Source organism: Mugil cephalus, chromosome 10, assembly GCF_022458985.1.
Source record: "Mugil cephalus isolate CIBA_MC_2020 chromosome 10, CIBA_Mcephalus_1.1, whole genome shotgun sequence".
NCBI classification, from domain to species: Eukaryota; Metazoa; Chordata; class Actinopteri; order Mugiliformes; family Mugilidae; genus Mugil; species Mugil cephalus.
In genome coordinates, this window is record NC_061779.1 from 1,739,291 (window position 1) to 1,763,962 (window position 24,672).

At 41.3% G+C, this 24,672-nt stretch overlaps 1 protein-coding gene across 2 annotated transcripts in view; it reads right to left on the bottom strand.

Annotated features, from left to right (window-relative positions):
* smpd3 (sphingomyelin phosphodiesterase 3) overlaps positions 1-24,672 on the bottom strand; it is a 75,521-nt gene that overhangs the window by 35,489 nt on the left and 15,360 nt on the right. The gene's annotated exons all lie outside the window — the stretch shown is intronic.

Genomic DNA, 24,672 nt, shown 5'->3' on the forward strand with positions numbered 1-24,672 from the left:
CAAGGCTGTTTAACTCCAACTCTAATAACGACGGAATCAATTCCAGCTTCTGAATAAATAATGAGCGGATTAATTCATTCATGTCAGGGAGACAAGAGGAGAGTGTTGCAGCACAACAACCCCTCAGCTTCAAACTGCAGCTCAAGTCTTTTCGACTCTTTGTGAATTGATGCCTCGGGCCGGATTGGAGCCTCCGACGGGACGGTTTTAGCCCACGGGCCGTATGTTTGCTGCTCTAGGGTTTAGTTTAACCCATGAATCCACGATGTCTGCACACGTGTGACCTGCACGTGATTATTCTTGTATATTTACCAGCCAGAGACGCCCTTAAAGCAGACAGACGCCAAAATAAAGGGATGGGAAAAGATATATACATAGAATAAAAGACAATAAAATCAGTTGTGTGTCTGTTTTTGGTGTTGTTCTAGTTGTTGTGGTGGTTGTTATTTCTTGTTGTAGTTTTTGTTGTTCTTGTTGTGGTAGTTGCTGTTTTTGTTCTTGTTGCGGTTGTTGCTGTGGTTGTTCTTGTTATGTTTTTTGTTTTGGTTGTTGTTCTTGTTGTGGTTGTTGTAATTGTTGTTCTTGTTATGGTTGTTGTGGCGGTTCTTGTGGTTGTTGTTGTGGTGTTTCTTGTTGTTGTGGTTGTTGTGACTGTTGTTCTTGTTGTAGTTTTTGTTGTTCTTGTTGTTTTGTTGTTCTTGTTATGGTAGTTGCTGTTTTCGTTCTTGTTGCGGTGGTTTTTCTTGTTAAGTTTTTTGTTTTGGTTGCTGTTCTTGTTGTGGTTGATGTTGTTGTGATTGTTGTTCTTGTTGTGGCTGATGTGGCGGTTCTTGTGGTTGTTGTGGTGTTTCTTGTTGTTGTTGTGACTGTTGTTCTTGTTGTAGTTTTTGTTGTTCTTGTTGTTCTTGTTGTGGTTGTTCTTGTTATGTTTTTTGTTTTGGTTGTTGTTCTTGTTGTGGTTGATGTTGTTGTGGTTGTTGTTCTTGTTATGGTTGTTGTGGCGGTTCTTGTGGTTGTTGTTGTGGTGTTTCTTGTTGTTGTGGTTGTTGTTGTTCGTGTGGTTGTGGTTGATGTTGTTGTGGTTGTTGCTCTTGTTATGGTCGATGTTGTTGTTGTGGTTGATGTTGTTGTGGTTGTTGCTCTTGTTGTGGTTGTTGATGTTGTTGTTGTTCATAATATTTTAAATTGTCCTACCCTGTCCAGTCCCCGCCCCTCTTCCTCCCCCCACCAGGTACCGGTCTCTTTACACAACATTTCCGTTGGAGGTCTTTAAGTAGGAGGCCCAGACCCAGACCCAGACCTAGACCCAGACCCAGACCTAGACCCAGACTCAGACCCAGGCCCCCCCTGCCCCCCCCTGCATCCGGCTCCAAGGACCAAGCTGAAAATTCTTTCATCAACATCGACAGAGTCTCTGGAGTCTGGTTTAAGCAGAGAACGTTCATCCAGAGACACTTTCACTGACTCACCGCTGTCTGGCATTTAACATGCAATTTGCAGCCTTCTCCTCGTTAAAATGAGTTATTTGTGGCTCCAGACAAAAAAAAAAAAAAAAGATGACAACGAAGAAAAGTGAAAAAACTGACTGTTCATCGCACCAGAACAAAAACCTCTCATTAGCGTAATCAACAGTTAGAGGAATGTTCCTGACCCTGAAACTAAAAGCTCACGCTGAGCTCACATCGCTTTACATTGTGCAACATGAAGTACGACGAATCATCTATTAACAGCACGTGTTTGTTTTTCACCACTAGATAAATGTACAACTATCACTGAATTACTCTAAAACCAGAGGAGCAAATAAATCCTCATAATTCTTAAGCAAGTTCTGAATGGGACTAATTATTTACCCATTATGTCTGAGTTATAAGACTCACAGTGTCCACGTTTTCTTTTGCACTTTCATGAAAGTATCAAAAATCTGTTAATTTAACGCTTTTATATCTAAAATATATATATATATATATATATATACATATATATATAAAGAAATGATCGACAATGTTTAAAATAAAACTTGGGAGACACACGACACAACATCTTCATCTTGACTGGTGTAAACAGACAGATGCTTTATTTATCCCCAGTCGCCTTCAAACCCAAAATGATTGACAAGTGTTGACGGGTGAAAACAACCTTTCAGGATTCGCTCATTGTGAACTTCTTCTTCTTTTATCTGCTTGTAAAATCTGCATCGTGTTTAATGGATTTTCAACGAGCGTGTTTTTCCCCCCTTTGGATCCTGCAAAGCGTTTTCCTTTTTTGGGGAAAACTCAGACGGCATCGACAACAAGACCCAAGAATAAAAATAATAAAATAAATGAAATAAATAAACAGCCATCAATCACAACCTGTCACGCTCGGTCTTATCGGGGGAAACGCAGCGGTGCACAATTTAAATACGAACGCGTCGGCCTTACAGGCAGAAATACACAAAAAAAAAAAACACCCACGGAGAAGTTCAAACGCACAAAATGACACAAAGGTTTGACATGTTTGCCGTGGGTCTGCACCACAGACAAACCCTTTGTCGGGGAGCTGCTGAGTTACCCCTCGCTGACAGTGCTCCACTTTCACTTAAACAACATGTTGAAAATCAATATTTGTTCCACAGCCCAGAGCCGAAGGAGTCAGAGGTCATTTCCACCAAGTAGGTGAATCATTTTAATTGATCGGCCTCCGCAGGAACCGGTCAGCTGTTCCCGCGCAGCCTTCAAGAAAGCTACGAATTACGCAGGAGAATCGGGTTCAAATCCAACTTGTAATCAAATTAAACGCAAAATAAAATTACCTCTATTTTCACTCATTCATTCAGAATAAAACAAAACAGTCGTTAAAAATTATGAAAAAGTAGAGCTCCCCCTGGTGGCTGGAGGTTGCAGTGTGTCATATGCTCCACCTTCTCCATGTTAGTGGGCGGGACTTGGGCCAAACTAAAAAAAAAAACTTTTTTTTTTTTTCTTTAAGCTTGGTTTCTGTGATTTTAGGTGGTTAATAGAATGTTGATGCATGTTCAAGTTTCATTTCTGTTCGTTATTTGACGCTTTTGAAACAGGATGTGACATAATGGCGACTATCAGTTGCCATGCCAACCGCTCCAATTAATTCATTAATTAAGAATAAGTTCAGAGCATAATCCAACATTTCCTTGTGGCCGATGAAGGTAGAGGAGAGCGAAGTATTAATTAAAAGAAAGAAGAAGAAGAAGTGTGGGCGGGGCATCACTATCGTGGCTCCGCCCTCAGAAGGTACTGATCAGACTCCCAAAGAGACACATCGTCCATATTTATATGCAGTCTATGCAACGACCTTACGATAAGTTTGGAAGTTTTCTTGGTTCGGTTCTTATCTGAGCTTCGTCTCCAAAACGCCAGAGATCAAAACATAAATAATTTAGCGGTTGTTCTTTCCGTGAAACTGAAGCATCAGAGGCAGAAGCTGATTCAATATTCTACTCCGCCCCACTCTCTGTGTTTATTTGCATACAGAGCACGACACTGAGATCACATCTCCAGCGCTGACTGGGGGGCACGTTTTAATTAATTAGCACCAGGTGTGAACACAGGAACTTAAAGATGGACGGGGGAGATTGGATCGCTCAGGTAAAGAGCTGGAACCGCAGAGATGGGTGATAATTGATGAATCATTTCTATTGTTTGCTTTCATCTCACAAACGACTACGGAATCAGGAGTTTAAGTAAAACATGGATCAACGCAGCTTTGGCGTCTGGTTCATGCTTGAAAATTTCATTCCCCTTTCAGGCAATTAACCCCGTCTCAGCAGACGGTTTGTGTTGCAGTGTGAATAAAACATAATTACATCCAAATATTTCAAACTGAGCCACTGTGAAATTTAGTCTCTTTTTAAAATAGTCAATATTTTGTTAGCTCGGAGCCTCCGGCGCTCGGCGAGTCCCCGGAGACGAGCTCCGTTCGTTTCTACACGGCAGAGATGAAAACGTGCATCTCGAGTCCAATATGAGCACAATGAGCGGCGCTTTAATCAGACGGCAGCGCAGGAGCTCGTTGTCTAATTAGACAAAAACAATGGCACTTCAAAATTACCTTTTGCTCATTTGCATATGTAATGAAGGATGTTTTTATCTTCTGGTTTTGCTTCGTTTTCCTGACTGTAGCAGAGCTCTCTATAGGACTGAAGCATTGATGGACAGCCAGGAAGCCAGGACGCTGAATGACCGTCAGTCTGGGAGCAGCAGTTTGTAAAGTTTATCCATGGATTTCATCCTCGGTTCTAATCAATACCGTCTGTCTGGATGAACAATAGGAAAAGCTGTGTGTGAGCGCTGACAGTCTGCGTGGATATCCACCAGAGAGGAAAGTCAATAAGATGTCGTCTGGGAGCATGTATGAAGAGTCTATCTCTGTGAACATGTGTGCTGCTGTGGGTCAGTTAACGTGGACGGATTAATGGAAGAGAGCTCCGGGAAAGAGCTAAAAAGATGCAAAAATTATTGAAAATAAATGGGAATGACCAAATACAGATGCAAAACAGCTTGTTCCAAAATATGCGTCATCTCCCCACATCATGACACTCACAGAAAAGCATTTATGACGTATAAAGAAATACAAAATGACCAACAAAATGAGACAAAATGACCACACGATGAACATCATGCGACGCCAAACAACCATGAAGAAATGCAAAATGGTTCTAAGACTCCACACAGCGACAAAGAATCCTTAATTAAATGCAAACGACCACAAGCAGATAAGCAAATGACCAATATGAGACACAGAGCAACCAGAAAGCTGTGCACGGACACACAGATCGGCCAAAAATCGATGCAAAATGACCAAAACTGAATGCAAATTATCACAAGTGAGTCCATAAATGGCCACCAAGAGATGCAAAATGAACCAAAACGAGACGTGAAATTATCACAATGGCTACAAAAACGAAAAAACAAATCATAATAATAATGACCACAAAGACTGGATGGATATAACAACATGCAAGACAATCATATCATGAGACAAAGTACTGAAATGCAGCGACCACCAGAAAAACAGAACAACCACATGAGATTCTACTGATGAAATCAGACACAAAATGAACACAAAATACATGTCGCACAAAAACAAACATTAACAGATGTGTAGTGATCACAAAAACAACCACAAACAGACACAGAATAGCTACAAATACATGCGTACAGTTGAGTTTACACTGGTCTGAACTAAATTTAGGGCTGGTTTCAGTTTGGTTTGGGGCATAATTTAAGGTTGGGTTTACACTGGTTTTGACCAAAATTTAGTTCTGGTTTCAGGCGTAATATGAGATTAGGTTTACACTGGTTATGAATTAAATTTAGAGCAGGTTTCAGTGCGGTTTTGGGGGTAATATGAGACTGGACTTAATTTAGGGCTGGACAGGAGTTGGTTTCAGACCAGTGTTGGGATGGTTTTGGACTTATTTTAAAACTGGTTTCAAACTGGTTTTGCATGGACTGGACAGGGGTTGTTCAGGACTGGTTTTAAGACGGATTTGGACTTAATTCAGGACCGGTTTCAAACTAGTTTTGAAGGATCGTTTTGATTAATCGTGCCACAGTTATTCTGTTTTTTTCATGTGACTGAATCCACAAAGAGATGCAAAACATCTGAAAGTCGGAGACAGAAAAATAACAACAGATGACGTCGGCCTTGTTTTGGGGCCGGCTGCCTCAGGAGCTCGTTGTTTCATAATCCAGAGCAGAGTAGAGGCTGAATGGAGCATAATGGTGATCAATGGCCTTTTGTTATTTAGGAGAAAGAACAGTTCACACCAATCAACCGGCTCAGAATTCTGTGGCGAGGTGAAAGCGATGGAAGGAATAAGGCCATCTGGCAGAAAAACCGAAATAACGCTGGAGTCCACAGCAGAGTAATTACACTCTTTCTGCATCAACGCGTCTTTGCGTTATCCTCGCCATCAATCATTTCTCTTTTCTTTCTTCTTCTTCTCTTTTAACTCCAGCAGCTTCTGCAGGACCGACACACACATGAGCACACATGCATCCAACGGGCGGTGACGTCGCTCGGCTCTGAGCATGCTCCGGGGAGAGTGCTGTTGTCATGGTGACCTGGTCGCATGCACTCAGTGACTGTACCGCTGTGTCTGCTCGTCACCGTACAGGAAACGGCTTCGGCGTTTTTCTGTGACGTGGCAGCGTTTATGATCCGACGAGATCCAACCCAATCCCCGTGTCCCGTGTGATGGTTTCCCCTCCGGATGCTTGAATTCCAGTCGATTAGGGAGTTTGCGGCCGCTCGCGTCCTACCGACGACGACGCCATCAGGCCTGTGGGAGCTAGCGGGATGGAACAACAACTCCCATGAGCGCTTTGGCTTCTCTACCGGACTAGATAAACTGTCAAATTATTTATCATCAGCCGGAGGATCAGCCTGCGGCTGATTACCCTCAGAAACTCCCAGCAGCATTGTAGCTCAGAGCCAAGGATGAATGCAAACACGATACCAAAGGATTTAGGCTCCGAAAGAAGCTAAATTACTCTAATGCTGGGTTTGGACTTGGTTTATTTATTTATTTAAGATGGTTTGAGACTTGGTTTGAGGCTGGTTTTAAACAGGTGTGGACTTGGTTTAGAACTGGTTTTAGATGGTTTGGACGTTGGCTTTAAACATGGTTTTACAATTAAATTTAAGACTGGTTTTATACTGGTTTTGGACATGATTAAGGACTGGTTTGAGACAGATTTGGAAGTTTTAAGTGCTTGTTAAACAGGTTTGGACTCAGGTTTGGACTGGTTTTATACTGGGTTGGACGTAATTCAGGACTGGCTTCAGACAAGCTCTGGATTTCGCTTAAGTTTTGAGCTGTTTTGGGACATAATAGACTAATTGAGACTGGTTTTTGATTGAAGTTAGAACTTTTGATTTAACTTAATTTTGGACAGATTTTAGACTTTACCAGTTTGGACGCTGTTTCTTGAGACTGGTTTGAAACTGGTTTTGGACACAGTTAAGGACTGGTTTGAGACTTAATTTTAAGTCAAATTTTAATCATTTTTAAGCAGGTTTTGACTTAATTTAAGGCTGGTTTTAAACTGATTTTGGAGGTTATTTAGGACTGGACATGGACTGCGCTGGGACTGGATTTGAACATTGGCCTTAATATAGTTTTGGAGTTGGCTTGAACTTGGCCTTGGATTGGTTTTAGATCTTTTCAGACTGGTTTTAGACTAACTTCAGTTCTTTTGTGGACTTCAGCCCTTTCATATAATCCCAGACTGACTCTATGTTTAGTTCTTCTTGTAGCTGAGTGGTTTATCTTTCGCTTTAATACATTTGGAATCCAGACGACACCGTGGGATGTTTAAAAAATGTACAAATCTGAAGAGTTTTAGAGTTTCTAACAATACTGTACACTCTCATCAAATATTTACTTGAGTAAGGATTAGTTTCAGGCATAAAAAGTTTTACTTCTTTCCCACTCAACAAATCATCTGAAGACCCAGTGAGGTTTTAAAACGAATGAATGGACTCTAAACCTCCACCTCCGGCTACTAATATCACAAATATTGTGCATCCTCCATAAGTTGGTGCTAATAATCTTATTTTCACCCATTTAGAGGAAACGAGAAGCTGAAGCCTGAATGTCTGAGTGTTAAAGATTTAACACTCTCTGTGTTGTTATCAAATTAATTTACAGTTTCTTCTCCACTTTAAATATCTGCCAGTATCTCGAGCTATCAAGAGATCACACCCTCCTCCTCCTCCTCCTCCTCCTCCTCCTCCTCCGTCAGTATCATTGTGGTTGTGTAATGAGGTTAGCGGAGCCATATAATACCATCACTATGAGGCACAATGTAATCAGCGCCGTGATTCAATCAGGACCTGCTGCCACCTGCTCTTGAGCAACGTTCCTGCTCTCAGAGCGACAAATGAACTGAACGAGGACGACGCTCAGCGGCTTCGTAACGTTTGCATCTCAGAAATGAGAGGAAAAGCAGAAAAAATGAGAGGAAAAGTGACGGCGCTCATTGAAAAACACATCCTCCAAAGGCTGTGAAAAAAAAAATTAATGAATAGATAAAAGCACGGTGGTTATTGGGAAGGAGGAGGAGGAGGAGTTTGATGCTTCAAACTGTTCTGCACTGGTTTTGTTCTTGGATTGGGACCAGTTTTAGATCAGTTCTGGATTTCAAACTGGTTTGTTATTGGCTTCAGACAGGACTGGCTTTGAACTGGCTCTGGATTCTGGTTTCCCCGTGGCTTTGGAGCCAGTTTGGGGATTAGACTGGTTTAAGATAAGCTTGGACATGGTTTGGGAATTAGTTTAGGATAGTTTTGGATAAGTTTGGGTTTGGGGCTGGTTTAGACTGGACTTGGTTCTATACTGCTTTTAAACTGGTTTTGGACTTGTTTTGGGAGTGCTACTGGTTAGACTTGGCCTTGGTTTAGATATGGATCTGGACTTGGTTTGGATCTGGATTTGGATCTGGACTTGGTTTGGGGACTAATTTTTAATTGGTTTAGATTGAATTCAACTTAATTGTCATTTCACATGTGCAGGTACAGAGCAACTGAATGTAGTTCATCATGTAACCATTACGTGCATGAAGCATAAATAACGTGGTATATAAGAGGTTGGTTTTATATCACATGGACAATATTTACAGATGGAAACCTGTGCACAGGTGAGTGAGCGAGAAATACACACTGATTGATTGAGGTACTATGAACATATACAGATGGATTTGTGCATTAAATGTAAGTGGACTATACACAGAAACATAATTATTATGGAGGAAGTGGGCAGATGATTAATTAGACGATACAAAATATAGATAAAATGAGAATTAAAGAAATAATAAGAAGTAGGAACCTAATGATACTAAACTAGTGCAATATTTGGTACATAGTTATACGCAAACAGATTATTTAAAGTGTGCGGAACAGTCCAGTAGTAGTACTAGTATTAGTAGTAGTAGTCCAGTTTCAGACACTGGTTTTGGGGGTTGCGTTTACACTGGGTTTAGACTGATTTCAGACTGGTTTTAGAGTTGATTTGGAACTGGTTTTGAAAACTATACTGTGCTCACAACATATTCCAAATGTTCCAAGTCAGTTCATGAATTTTATTATTATATTGACTAATAATATTATTTTCAAATATATTTTCAAATCTTTTAAGTTTATTTTATCATTTCTATTTAGAAGTTCATAAATTTACACCTTTTATTGTTCTTCATCTTTGCTCTGCATTGGTTCTTTTTTTTATATATTTATACTGACTCACGCTGACCTGGACTCTCTCTGGAAGCATATTATTCTCTTTACTACATAATTTGCGCAGTTTTAAGGTTGACCACATCAATGAATAAACTTCTGCTACCAAGTAACTGCACTGATTCATATTCACACTGTACATCCTCCAAACACCATGTAAAAACAGAATGAAAGTGCTTTGTTTATTTGGATGTTGGATGATATATTTATATATATATAAAGAAATAAAAAAGCATCTGAACTTTTGGAAACAATCTGTGGTAAGAGTGAATATATATATAATTTAAGCTAAGAAAAACAGAGAGCACCATGGTCCTTTAACTGACTTGGTAGCTTTGATTTTAACCCGTGACCTTTTGTTTCATGTCGGCCTCCCCTTCATGTCTGAGTCTGGCTCTCTCCTGCATTTAAACGTCTCTTTTTCCTGCACATGATCTAATAAATGGCTCTGCAGCACAGCACAGCCTCACCTCTGGACTTTTACATAACACAAAGGCTGCTATTAGAGCCGCTCTGCCATTAACCTGCTTTTGATTTAGGGCCCACATCAGTGTGTCATCGGCGGCGTATGACATGTTAGTACGACGCCATAATTTTAGTTTGTGCAGCAGGTTTTTTTTCGTGTGGGCGGCTTTTACTGGGGCATCCACACAGAAGTTGGCCCACTTTGCCTTATTTCTACCAGCTGTCAGCGTCCGTCTCTGTGCAGAAGTTTATTTTCATCTCAGCCTCATTCAAAGTGTTTCTTGAACTCAAAGTCAATACGTGAAGAGAGGCCGGACACGACCGCGTGCAGAAATATGATATTGATGATTCGTTTTACTAGATGTTAACATTCACACCTGGCTAACTAGCGCTAATTCATCTGCATTTACAGATGTTTCTTTGTGTCTAAAATGTTATTTTTATGTTTTAACATCTTAGCAAATAGACACATAAAGCAGCAACAGAAGAAAAACATAAAGGTTAGCCTAGCCTAGCCTAGCTCATCTTAGCATTACCTGGAAACTCTAGTGACATGTAGGTTATTTTATTTGATGAACTGGACTGAGGCTGGTTCTAAACTGGTTTAGATTTAGTTGCTTTTAAACTGGTTTAGGGTTTTACTTAGAGCTGTTTTTAAACTGGCTTGGGACTATATTTAGTACTGGTTCTAATCTGGTTTATGACTATATTTAGTGCTGGACTTAAACTGGATTTGGACTAAATTTAGTGCTAGATTTAAACCAGTTTGTGACTATATTAAGTGCTGGATTTAAACTGGTTTGGGGCTATATTTGGAACTGGTTTTAACCTGGTTTATGACTATATTTAGTACTGGTTCTAATCTAGTTCATGACTATATTTAGAGCTGGTTTTAACCTGGTTTATGACCATATTTAGAACTGGTTTTAAACTGGTTTATGACTATATTTGGAACTGGTTTTAACCTGGTTTATGACTATATTTAGAGCTGGTTTTAACCTGGTTTAGATTTAGTTGGTTTTAACCCGGTTTGTGACTATATTTAGAACTGGTTTTAACCTGGTTTGTGACTATATTTAGAACTCGTTTTCAAATAGATTATCACTATATTTAGAGCTGGTTTTAACCTGGTTTGTGACTATATTTTGAACTGGTTTTAACCTGGTTTAGATTTAGTTGGTTTTAACCTGGTTTATGACTATATTTAGAGCTGGTTTTAACCTGGTTGGGGCCTTAAGAACTTCAGGCTCATGTTCAGTGTCAGGGATTTATTTTTACATCGACGTTAAAAGGACGAGGAGAAGGTGGAGGGAGGTCAGTAATTATCATCTCCTCAGCCTGTTCTCTAACTCCTGACTCACGAACCACTAAACGGTTTCACAGTCGAGCGACGAGCCGGTTTAAAAAGTAACCTTCAAAGTGCGCCAGCGTCGCCTCTCGATGACTCTAACGACGCTCTAATGCCTCCTTCCTTTGCTTTCTGCAAATCATTATCTCGACTCAGTCACAGCTGTGTGATCACTTGACAGCCATTATCAGACAATACAACCCATTCAGACCGACCCACCGCGAAGCACTGTCCTACTTGATACGCTTACATTCACTGGATTACAATCATGACTCACAATTACCCAGCAGCCCTCAGGGCGGCCGTCCATATGGGCTCCAAGCCGATGAACAATGAGGATGTTTTTTTTTTTGTGCACATGGCCTCTGACTGTGTGTACATTAGCACATAGTGAATGTGTGCAGAGCTGCTCTGTTTGCTCTGCGTAATCCAGGCCAGTTTGTAGTGGATCAATATCTCTGACTGATGCACGTCGGTGTAGCCCCCGGTCTGCTCAGTATTACTACAGGGCACTAAAGCTACCACACACAACTTCAATCCGTGGAAATGTGTGTTTTTAAAGAAAAGAAATCCGGCTGCAGTGCTCAGATTTACGTAAAGAGGCAACAGAAAGTTAGAAATTCAGATTAAAGGTGTTTGAAGGTAGATTATTCGCTGGTAGTTGGATTAATAACCTAAAGCAGGACAATATTACCAACTGCATCTTAAAAATCAAACAAAATGTAACAGATGAGTTTTAACCTTGATTCACTCTATTCTCAAAAAATCTGCTGGACCAATCAGATCATTTGGGGGCGGGGCTTGATGTGGAGACGGACAGAAGGGTGATACCAGTCATATAATCAGTTTAGAGTCCACTATTGTGTCTGATATTAAAGGAAAGTTAGCGTCCTAGCCTCCTAGCTAACAGTAGCTCCTTTTAGCTTTGGCTAATCTTTGTGGTGCGTTCAAGTGCAACTTTTTGGCCCAGACACAGTAAACACCGTTATTTGACATCTGCTTGGCTACATTAGTAATTTTATGAATGAGAAATTAAAAATGTTGCGTGTAGACTAGAACATATATTATCGTTATTATTACGGCAGCCGGTTGCGTTGCTATTGACATTACAGACAGAGCAGTTTCAATATGAATAACTAAAAGTTAATTTCATCTAATTCTGTTTTATCTCCGAACTGTAAATGTCCCCGGACTTCATTTCAGAAGTCTGGTCACCTTAACATTAGCTGAGATTAATTTATGAAACTGAACTGGTGATGGCTAACGTGAGGCACCAAGACGAGGGAATAAAAACATTTGAGCTAGCAAAGTTTATGCATCAATAACACGTTAATTGCTTTTAAAGACGTTTTGAAATTACTTCTCCAACCCAGCAGCTAATTTATGAGTAATAATCTGAGTCTGAAACTGGAGGTTACATCATTTACTTTAGCTTCGCAAGATGCTTTTTTCTTCTTTTTAAACTGGTTTAGGACAATATTTAGAGCTGCTTTTATACTGGTTTTGAACTTATCCGAATTCAGTACTGGGTGTAAAATGGTTTAGGACTTTATTTAAGGCTGGTTTGAAATTGGATTGTGGACTTAATTGAAGGGTGGATTGAAACTGGTTCAGGGCTATATTTATGAATCAGATCAGAATTAGTTCATCGAAAAAAGGGGATAAAAACATTCGAGCAAGGGAAGTTAATGCATTAATAACATGTTAACGTTCTAAAACTGCTTTTAAAGACATTTTAAAATTGCATTTAAAGCTTCTCCAACCCACGACTAATAATCTGAGGCTGAAGCTGGAGGTTAAATCACTTTTTTTTTCTTTCGAACAGGAGCCGCTGATCCTTTTCCAGCCACAAATGCCTCCACGCAGGGTTTTTAACTCAGAAACTCGCAGCAGCGTGATCCTTCAGACTCCCCGTCAGATGGTTCCTGAGATTTGTATCGCGAGGGCAAAGCGTGTTTACTCGCCACGAGCCGGAGGACAAACACATATAGACGTGAATCATGTCACTAAACAAACAACGACGGCGGCAGATGGATGAATACGTGGAGAAACAAACACACATTCAACGCTGCTGCTGCTTCTCTGTGGCCTCCCTGCTTTTGTTTCTTCCTTGTGTCCTGATGACCTCTGATCTTTGCCCCCCCTCCCCCTCCATGTCAGCCTGAACACAACAATAAACAACATGACACACACTAAAGCATCGATACTCAACCAGGGCATTTAGATTAAGCACATAACCTCCCTCCCCCGTGTCATCCCGATCAGGGTGGATCTGCCCTGTGTTGGTAACAGCTGCCGTTTGCTGATCTACACTCGAAATCACACAAGAAAAACCATGAAAATGTATTTCACATCCACCAGCCACATGGGCAACATTCACAAGCCGCTTCTTTATCCGACGCGCTTTTATGTTCCTGACGATCTAAGACTTTAATTACACCGCGGGTTCTGCCCCAAAAAAAAAAAAAAAAAAAACAGCTGGTGGTAAATCTCCCAGTAGCGAGGTCGTATTTTTCCGAAAGCCGGTGAAGAGCGTCAGCGTCGCCGCAGTTTAAAAACATGGTGGGGAGTTCACACCAAACAACCAGCGGGCCGCTTTTATTCTGAAAGCTGAGTTTTAAAGGGAAAATGGGTTCCCACGTGGCCCCCGAGCACCAAACCAGGTATGACGGGGGTCGACTTTAAAATCAGAGAAGAAGGAGAAGAAGAAAACAACAAAGAAGAAGAAGAACATGATAAAGTAGTAGTTGAAGATGATAAAGTAATAGAAGAAGATCAAGTAGTAACAGAAGAACAACATAATAAACTAGTAGAAGAAGAACAAAATGAAGAAGACAAAGATAACTCAGACAAAGTAGTAGAAGAAGAAGACGACGAAGTATTACTACAAGAAGAAGAACAACAAAGAACATTAAGTGACTTCTACCTAAACCTTCCTGTAACTCTGAGAGTGGATCCCAATTCAAGATGAAAAAGAGTTGAAAATAAAGCAAGATGAAGTTATTATATTATAATAATAACAGCTGATTCAGGCTTGCTGGTACGTGTTTAGAATATTTTATAAAGATTATTTGGGAATCCGTGCTCTGTTTTTGCTGCTTTGCCATAATTAAAGTAGAACAGACCATGAACCTTGAGGAACCGGAGCAAAGGTGCAGCTTTATTTCTGGAATCCTGCAGCTTCTTAAAGTCACTGGGTGGGAGTTTACATCTTCTCTGACCACATCACGACTTCCTACGCAAATACAGGAAGAGAGAAGTTCTATTTTTGAAAAGCAGAACCAAAGACAAAGCTTGACCTCTAATCTAAAAACACACATAGGACTCCACGTCATGGAGATCACAGCTGACAACGTCCGAATACGAACCACAGAGCTGGTGGAGACCAAAGCAGAGATAAAAAAGTAGAGTTACTCTAAATGATAAATGTTATTCCAGATTCTTACAAAACCACAACATGCAACAACCAGCAGTCACATTATGATGGCATTTCACCTCATTATTTACCTGTATCAGTGTATATATCTATATATAAAGAACAACGCGTGTCTATATCAGTGTACCTGTATATTGTGCGTTTTTGCATCACCTTCTCCTTGGTTCAACTCTCTTTATCATCACGTCGAGTTTCATTTCGCTCTTTAGTGGCTCCACATCGATTCCTCGTCTTTTTTTTTTTTAAGTCACGTCTCTCCTTATTTAGTCAGCTCCAGTGTCTTTGTTGGTACTTGCTTGTCTTTGCATCTTTGGTTTGTGGGTTTTTGTTTTTTGTGCTGAGTCTTTGAGAAGTTGTTTTGCTCTGTTAGTGGTTCCTCTGTCCAACATCCAACCTCAAGTGCAGTTACACATTCAGTGTGTCTGGCTCCTAAAACTGCAAATAACTAAAGTTCTTGAATCTTGTTCACACTTTTGATTTTACATTTTGTGTCCATCTAGCCTTAGGCTACTCCCCATCGTTTTACACGTCTTTCTAGGTGTGTTGAGCTCTTTTGCATCTTTGTTGAAGATGTTTCATCCAAGCAAATCTACCGGGAGGGGGGGCAGTGGGTCATCGGCAGGGAGTCACTGCTGTTTGACATTTGACATCATAGTCCAGCACCGCAGAAATGTTATCAAAAAGGTAACATGTTGTTCTTTATTGTTAGAATTATTATTATTATTATAAGCGAATTTCATTTTTTCGTTAATTTCCATATCATGTCAGGTACGAGGCTTTGTTTGCACAGTTTACACAGTCACACGCAGCACTGACCAAGCTTAGTAGCCTAGTAGCCTAGTAATAGCCTAGTAGCGTAGTGGTAGCCTAGTAACCTAGTAGTAGCATAGTAGTAGCGTGGTAGTAGCCTAGTAGTAGCCTTGTAGCCTAGTAGAAGCCTAGTAGCATAGCAGTAGCTTAGTAGTAGCCCAGTAGCCTAGTAGTAGCCTAGTAGCATAGTAGTAGCCTAGTAGTAGCCTTGTAGCCTAGTAGGAGCCTAGGAGCGTAGTGGTAGCCTAGTAGCCTAGTAGCCTAGTAGCATAGTAGTAGCATAGTAGTACCCTAGTAGTAGCCTAGTAGCGTAGTAGTAGCCTAGTAACCTAGTAGTAGCCTAGAAGTAGCCTAGTAGCATAGTAGTTGCATAGTAGTAGCCTAGTAGCGTAGTAGTAGCCTAGTAGTAGCCTAGTAGCATAGTAGTAGCCTAGTAGCATAGTAGTAGCCTAGAAGTAGCATAGTAGTAGCCTAGTAGCGTAGTAGTAGCCTAGTGGTAGCCTAGTAGTGTAGTAGTAGCATAGTAGTAGCCTAGTAGTAGCGTAGTAGTAGCCTTGTAGCCTAACCTGCATGATGCACAACCAAAATGAAACCTTTTCCCTGTTTCCACCATAGAGCTCACACTGCATCCAAGTCTTCAGGTTTAGACGACTGGTGGGAACACACCTGAATGGAGTCTGTTTGATGGTTCTATCCTGAGCCGTTCAGTAACACATCCATGTTGGTATCATCCTCTGCACCTCAGGTATCAGATTAGCCCAGAGGTGGTACCAGAGGTGGTACCAGAGGTTCTGGGTTTAAATTCTCTTTTTCTAAATGGAGTGGACACATCGTCCTTGAGCAAGAGCTGGAGCTAATAGCCTGTCTGCTAAATAGCCTTTCTGCACGCTGCTGCTACTTCCTGTACTGATCTCCTCTTTGACAACCAGAATTTCTTCCTTCCTGTGCTACTCCGTCTTATTTATCTCACTCTGAGGCTGCACTTCCTGCCTTTTGCATGATCTGCGCTTCAAATCTCAGCCGCGGCATTTTCAGAGTTTGCAGTGTTTAGATCCTCCTCCTGGATGACACAGTCCAACCACAATAAGACCTGAAGATGAATAAAACACAGATATAGAGCTGGGCTGAGTGGACTCCATCTACACCCAGTCACAGCGTTAAAGGTGCTCAAGGAGTGAGCGGTGATGGAGAGAACAAATGTAAAAAGGAAGGGAGGAGGGGAGGGTATAGTCAGGAGCCGCTAGCCGTAGCCAAGTGTGGTGAACGTCGCTATGGAAACAGCCCAAAGTTCAGGCCACGGCAAACACAGGTGAGTGTTTGAGTGGTCGAGACTGAAAATGTCCTTTTACATTTTTACACAGTGCAAATCATTCATAAACTGGTTCTAGTTTGAAGACTGAATAAAAGTGTTAATGAACATCATGGATGAGGCCTCCACGAGAGGCTCCACCTCAACCTTCTGGCTAATTTAAAAAAAAAAAAAAAAAAAAAAAAAAAAAAAGCATAGAGGTGGAGCGTTAGAGGAGCTGAGGTGCACCAAGATTTTTATTTTGCATAACTTTAAGCCTCAATGCAAAGTAAACAGGTGAGGTATTTAAAATCCTACCCACTGAGCTGTTGCCATGAATGTGGAATAAAGTTTGTTTGCTAAGCATCGGAAAAACAAGCGCAGCTTTTTTTTTTTTTTGTTTGTTTCTTCTCAGCATATATGCACAGGTTTATTTTCACTGAGCACAATTTCCCACACTCCCGTGGGCATAAATGGAATATGTTGTTATGTGGGCTGTAATATTTTCCACTCGTGTTCCCTAAACTTTCCTCATGTTTGCCTCAGTCACTACTGAGCTGTAATCTGGAGCATACCTCTTACTGAAATGCTAACAGCTAACGGTATGCTAGCTATGCTAAGATGATGATCAGAATATTAATGTGGCATCTTCCTTTGATAATTGCGCATGTTTCAACCCAGTAAAAAAATAAAACCTCTGGATGTAACCGGAGAGTTCTTCAACCAATCCGAGCAAAGATGTCGTTAACAGGTTCTAATCATGTGAGTTTCTGATGAGTAACAGCCACAGATTTAAACATATTTAAACCTCGACCCTCCACCAGCCTTTTAGAACTGAAGACTTGGATGAAACGTCCTCAAGAAACTCTACAAGTTGATCTTCTTTTCTGCTTTTTTTTTTTTTTTGAATAAAATATGACCTGGACGACTGAAAAGAGAAAACAAAGTCTGTGACATAAAGACATTCTAGACAGATGCCTTAATTGCTGTTAACTGTCATTATTTCCTGTCAATGACTGGATGTTAAACACCTCTCTGCTCCAATGGCAGATATTTAGTTGTGAAGTAATTCAACTCCATGGCGCTCATATCTATCTATCAATAAACCAACCAACCAACACATCAACCAACCAATAATACATCAACCAACCAACCAACCAATAATACATCAACCAACCAACCAACCAACCAACCAATACATCAACCAACCAACTAACCAATTAACTAACAAGCCATCTCCTAAAATGAGAACAATAAATAATACTAATAAATAAATATAATAATAAACAAATGTGTGATAAAAAAATATATAAATATGAATATTTATAATGTTATAAATAAATAGAATCAAACTTAAGGCCATAAAAACATAAAAATGTTAACAGTAAAAGAGATAAAAAATTTAAAATTTAAATAGTAAACTAAATAAATTGTTAAGATTTAATTAAAGTACTAGACTAAATGGTGTGAGATGTTTCTACTTGAACCTCGTCAGCCTGGTTCGCTCTGTAACACCTCCACCCAAACACCAGTTGGCGCTGTATTTTTTATTTTTTTTTTTACCATTTTTGGTTTCTTCTTCCTGCTCCACTTTCAACAACGGAGACTGAAACCTTCACCAAAATTTTGCCGTACAAATTTTCCTACAATGTGTCGATGTGTTCCACCTTTTTTGATCCCAAACATCCAGATTTTTCAGAATTTGAAAATTGTGGAGACGTAGAAGCAGCTGGAAATAGGAAATACTAAAGAGGAAACATGCTACTACCACGAGGACCAATCACAGCTCCTGTGCTGTCACACTTTCACGTTTGGGGAGGTGCACATGATACCACAGCGTTAAGGTCTGGGCTGTCTGATAATAGGCATTAAGCCCCGCCCCCAAATTATTTGATTGGCCCATCACATCTTATTATGCTGGAGCAGAATCAGTTCCCAACGGAGAGACTTCAGACCAACGTTCCTCCATTAAAAACCTTTCACAGGCCGGAAAGTTGGTCTCCTGACTTCCACAAATGTTTCTCAAAATTCATTTATTCTGAAAGCTCAGCGTTGTTAATGCTCCATAAACCCTGGAGACTCTCTACCTACCGACTCACCATGTCTACCACTACCTGCTGTATTTAAAGAAATATTTGTGTTATATCTTCATTAACTCACCATTCAGTCGAATTCAAGCCTTGTCTTGAATTTGTGCCGTGTGACGATAAAAGCCCTGGATTATTATTTTTATTTATTTTTTTTAAATGTGGCTGCAGTATTTATGAACGTTATGTAACACAGGAAGAGACACTCCTACTGAAATGATCCTAATCTGGAGCGACTGCCACGAGGTACAGGAAGAGCTCCGGCTTTAGAAAACGCTCAAGTAAATAACGGCAATGAATCGGTGAAGAGAATTAAAGCGCCGCGACTCCTTCCACTAAAGCTGTTTAATTTTTATGTGCTCGCTTTATTTCCAGTACAGACGTCCCAGTGGGACCCGTGGAGTCATTTTTAATCGTGGATCCTGGGATGCGTTGTAATGCTGCTTTCACAGGAAGTTATGTTGGAAGGAAACTGACGAGGCAGAATACGGACACGAGTATAAAATATATTCTTTCTAAGGTCTAAAAGGAGAAGATGTGGCTTCCTGTTCTAGACTTTATGTCACCTCACAGTGGCAGCGTCCAAACTGTCTTTATACACCAATCAGCCATAACATTATGACCTTTTAAAGTTGGGAATCAGAACCGGGTACGGGACGAAAGCCTGAAATACGTCAACATTTACTCTCTGAATGCCGTTTGATCCAGTTTAAAACCCTGCACAGGTCACATTATTCATGCATAGAACTGTTCCAGAAAGAGGTAGTTTACTTCACAGCTATGCCCCCAAACTACAAGATTTAGTTTTTGTCAAAGGTTCTTAGGTTTCCAATAAAACCAGGTCCACTCTTGATCGTACCGGGGGCATCAGGGAACTCTAAAAGTGTTACAGGCTCCTGTGTGACTTTTAACTGCTACGATACGTCTACAAGACGACCAGGAATCCAATCATATTCATATTTGGGAAAAGATACGTAACACAACCCTGTAGCACTTTTTTTTCTCCATTATTATTTTTCATTTCCCTGGGTATTGTTTATTTAGGTATTTCACTTTTGTATTTATATTACAGTTTTACAGTGGGTTGGTTAGAAGGGAAATGAGGCCACGTTTATGCCAAGAAACATTATATTACTCATCTACTGCTGCTGCTGCTTCACAATGAAAATATTCTAAACACCTTCTGAATATTGTGTAGGACTCCCTTGTGGTGACTCATCAGAGTGGGTCTGGTCTGATCTAGGTGGGTGCTACATGTCTAAGTCAGTTTCCCAGCAGAACATTGAATTGTGACAAGATGGTTTAGACGTTTATTCTCCTGTCAGTGGTCATAATGATGTGGCTGATTGCTCCGTCTAGATACCGGCTAGGCTGTTCCACTGCTCCACCTTAAGTTAGGGTGAAGCTCCAGTTATAAATGAGCTGAGTTTGTTTTAAAGTCCAAGTAAAGATGTGAAACAAATAAATGATCCGTGTGAGAATTTGAGCCTCGGGCCTTAAAACGCTGAGTCGCTGCTTCGCCTTCGAGTGATTTAGACGAACGTGGCTTGAAATGAGTTTTGCCTTTTAGTCCAATGGCTGAAACTGTCAGAGTTTATGTAACACGTAATCCTTTTAGCTCTGGCTGTGATTTACTGCTGGGTGCCCTGTATTTACCTCAGCTCCACATGACTGTTTGCATATGTGTGATATTAGATCCTGACTGGGGGCGAGACCTGGACCTGGACCTGGACCTGGACCTGGACCTGGACCTGGACCTGGACCTGGACCTGGACCTGGACCCGGACCCGGACCTGGACCTGGACCTGGACCTGAGGCAACTGTAGCATCTGACCTGGGTTGGTTTGGAACAGTTACTGCTAATTCTCTGCAGTGATGCTGTCTTTGACTGTATATATATGTATATACACATACATACAGGTGATGGCACCAATATTACAGCTATTACAGCCACAACATTATGAACATTCATTTAAACCATCTTGTGATGATTCAGTGTTCTACTGGGAAAAGTTCTGGACCTGGTATTACAGAAATTTTGTTTCCACATCTGGCATTTATGATAATATTCTGACTATTCTGTTCTGTCTTTGGTTTTGGGGCCTTTTAATTATTTCTTTTTGCAGGAAATAACAGTTTCTGTTCTTGCTCAAGTGAAGATGGACGGAAAAACTAATGAAAACTAATGGACTCGTCTCCTCTGAATTGAAATAAAATACCTCTGCAATAAGAAAAATCACATAAATATCTAAAACAACTCAAAAAAACAACAAAAACATGAAGAACAGCACAAGGTGTCGACCTGGCCTCTAAATTCACTAGATCCCAAACTGATCACTCCCCTCATGACAGTTCTAGTCTCTTTTTGTGCGACATAAATAGCTTTAAGCATGAAGCTTTGAGTGTCATGTTTTTGCAGAAGGTTTCAGCTCCATAAATCTAGAGAGACTCTTGTTCGGTAGTGGTGGAGTTTCTCAAGCAGCTGCAGATAAAATGAGAAATAAGATTAAAAAGAAGAAGAAGAATCAATGTGATTGATTTTGAACCCAAAACCTCTGACATTTTAAAAAGCTGCTCCGTTTGCTTCAAATACCATGACAACAGTAACGTCCTATTGAATGTGTGTATAAAATTACAGCTTACACCGATCAGCCACAACATTATGACCGCTGAAATAACATTAAAACTGTCTTGTGACAGTTCAGTTGTTCTGCTGGGAAACGTTTGGACCTGGAATTCATTCGTGTGGATGTTACTTAGACATGGAGCCCCCACCTAGACCAGACCAGACCCCCCTTAGATCCCCAGACTGATCCAGTGTCTGCGGGATGATCCAGAGGCCCCTCCCCTCAAAGGCCCCCCCACCAACAACACTGAACACCCTCAGAACGCTCCTCCACAAGGAGGTGGTCATAATGCTATGGCTGTTCGGTGTAGTTAGACGGCTGCATGTTCTAAAATCCCCACGCTGCAAAAACTTCAGAAAACAAGAATAAAACTTTCAACATCACATTCGGTCGTCATCAGTTAAGAGAAGAAAACGAGACGATGCTAGAAGTTGAAGAAGTTCAGCTTTTTAATTTAAGCTTTTAAGAGTTTTTACGATGCAGAGGAAGTAAACTGAGTTCCATCTCCAGTCCTGGTAAAAGCTCCGGCAAAGTGGTTTCGTGTTCAGAGATCAGCTCTAACAAAGCAGCATCTGTAGATCCAGCTCCGATCCGTCTCACTTCCTTTCATTAGCATCGACGAGAATCCGCTGGCGGAAGCTAAATCGATGCTGCCAGATGTGGCTGCTGCATCCGTGATGCTGCGCGCGCCGAACCTGCGCAGCCCGACTCTGAGTTCACCACATGGCAGCTCCGAGAATAGAAAGAGGACGAGCAGGAAGCTGGAAATCAGGTTAAGACGGAGCAGCGCGGAGCCACCACCACGGCCCACCCGGCCTCCGTGTCATCCGAAACCTCAGCACCTCGCTAATTACAACACAGGGGCCGCCTGGCGACCCCTCCCAACCCCTCCCAACCCCACCCACGCTCCCACTGAGGTCGGGCCACGGCCCGGAGTCCACGCAGGTAATGAGAGGCCGAGCGCGACGCTGCCTCACACGTACTTGTTGAGCCGAGGCTCGAGCTTCCCCCCTGTTATCAGCGTGCGGCTGCTTCTCAGAGCATTTCTATACTCGGCTGCTTCGAACTAAACCAACCACATCTGAGAACGCGCAGCTCCACCCAGAGCACCTCTTTCCGGCCTCACGCCAGACGTAGATTAGGGCCTCTGGGAAACAGGAGGGCACCTCCAGGTCTACGGGCACATCTGCACCGCAAGTCTTTCTTTTCCTTTTGTTACATGCAGATTAAGTCTGATTCTGGGGTGTCGATTCATCAGTGACGCACCACTCGCACAGTTACCAAATATAGACGGGGAAGATTAACTCCAAACCGAACCCAAATCCTGCTGCAGCCTCTCAGCAGAGGTAACCAGCGGTGGAAACATAATCTCCCCATGTTCACACAGTCTGTTCACACTGACCTGCCAACAGCAGCAGCAGCAGCAGCAGCAGGCTGGGAGGCTGGGAGGCTGGGAGGCTGGGAGGCTGGGAGGCCACCCTCCCCCCTTCCACAGCCCCAGACTATTCCAGCTGTCCACCCTGCACATTACTCCACAGAGAGCAACGCACATAATTCAACAAAATGAGCATAATCCAGAGTAAATGTGGTTCAGCCAATCTGAATGAGATGGATTACAAAGAGGAACCGTTTCCAAATCCTCCCCCCGTCCCCTCCTCCCCGATCTACAGCCGTTGGTCAGTCCAGTTTATATTAGGTAATGTTGAGTAGTCGCTGTGAACACGCTGGTTTTCTGTGTTTTTAAGGAGATTTATGTAAATTAGAGCGGCTCGGATTAGCATGTTAGCAGCCAATCGATTGCAGATCACAGGTTATTTTTGAAGCAGATTAAAAAAATATATCTTTTACTGACTCGTTGTTTTTCAGTTTGGTTCCAACAAAACTAAAATAAGAGAGATTATGAGTGCAACTGAATGCATTTGATCATTTTATTAACATTGTTGGCATGAAAAACGCACAGAAAGTACCACACATACAACAAAATATCTACAGAAAGTGCAAACATTTCATTTCTTTTTCATTTTCATTTTGATATTTTGACAATTTCCAAGTTTAGGGTCAAAAAACTTCAAACACTGTCATGGCCCTTTACTGCCTCGACTTTAAAATTATTAGTCCCCACCACAAAATCGTTAATTTTTGGTTTGATTCCTACAAAACATGGCGCCATTTTTGTGATAAAACACGACCCGTCAGTCATTCAGCATTAAACTTTCGTCCCGTCTGTCACAACCAACGCCACATTTAGTTTAAATTTGTCCGAGTCTGTTTGTTCTTTTTTTCTTTTTTGTGATTTCTGTCGAACACTTCATTTGTTTCGGTGGTTTCTCATGCTGGTTGCACTGCAGACTGTAGGGTGCCAGCCCGTAGCCAATGGCTGTCTAATACGTCATTACGTAGCATTACGGCAGCTTTCATAGGAAGTATAGGAAGTACTGCCAGGGGGACAAATGACCAAGAACAGTAGAGCGGCTCTGACTGACATGTCTCAAGCATCGCCAGCCAAACCGGATAGTTAGATTTTATTAAAATCCGGCAAAATTAATTTCAATCCGCAGGTTGGCAGGTGTTGATTTAGAATCCTGACTAGAGATGTCCCGATTAGTATCAGGAGAGGACGACTTCTTCTGTTTTTGTGTCGGTTGTTTAGCGTCAAAGCTGCAAAAACCAAACCAAAGAAGAACCAAAATCCTGTGACTAAACATGTCAGATAGAAGTTAGTAAGTAGTTAAAGGCCAATTTGAGTCCTGATCTGACGTTAAATGACCTGGAGTTGGTCTCCTGTAGATTCCTAAAGTCTTCTGGATTCAGTCCAATAAATCTTTCTTTCAGTCTAAGTTAACATAGTGTTGATAGAGGAGCTTCGTACCTTGTGTTCTCTACTCCAGAAATGTTCTTGTCCTCCAACGCTGCCATAAACTCCTGAACCCTCTCTGGAAAATCTGTCTCCAGGAAACTTTTCTCTCCTTTAAAAGCGTTTGTTGTTGTTATTTAGTCACTGTATTGGAGTTAATGAATCGAGGTGATATCACTGAATGATGAACTCACCAAACATCCACAGTTAACTAATTACTTCTTCTTCTTTGGTTTATTGTAGCTTTACACTAGCTAAGAATCAGGAAATAGGAAGAAGACACTACAGAGATGTCGTCATCAGGCTCGATTGAAGCGCGATACCGATTCCAGTTCCAGGTTGCAGCGTTTGAATGAGGTTAGAGAACGGTCTGACAAAACTCACAACCATTAACGAAAGCACTTTAAAAACCACAGACGGCAGTTTTGACACGAAGCCCAGTCTCTAGAGTGAGAGTTTTTCACACCCAACATCCACCCCAGCCACAACCTACAAACAGCTGCTG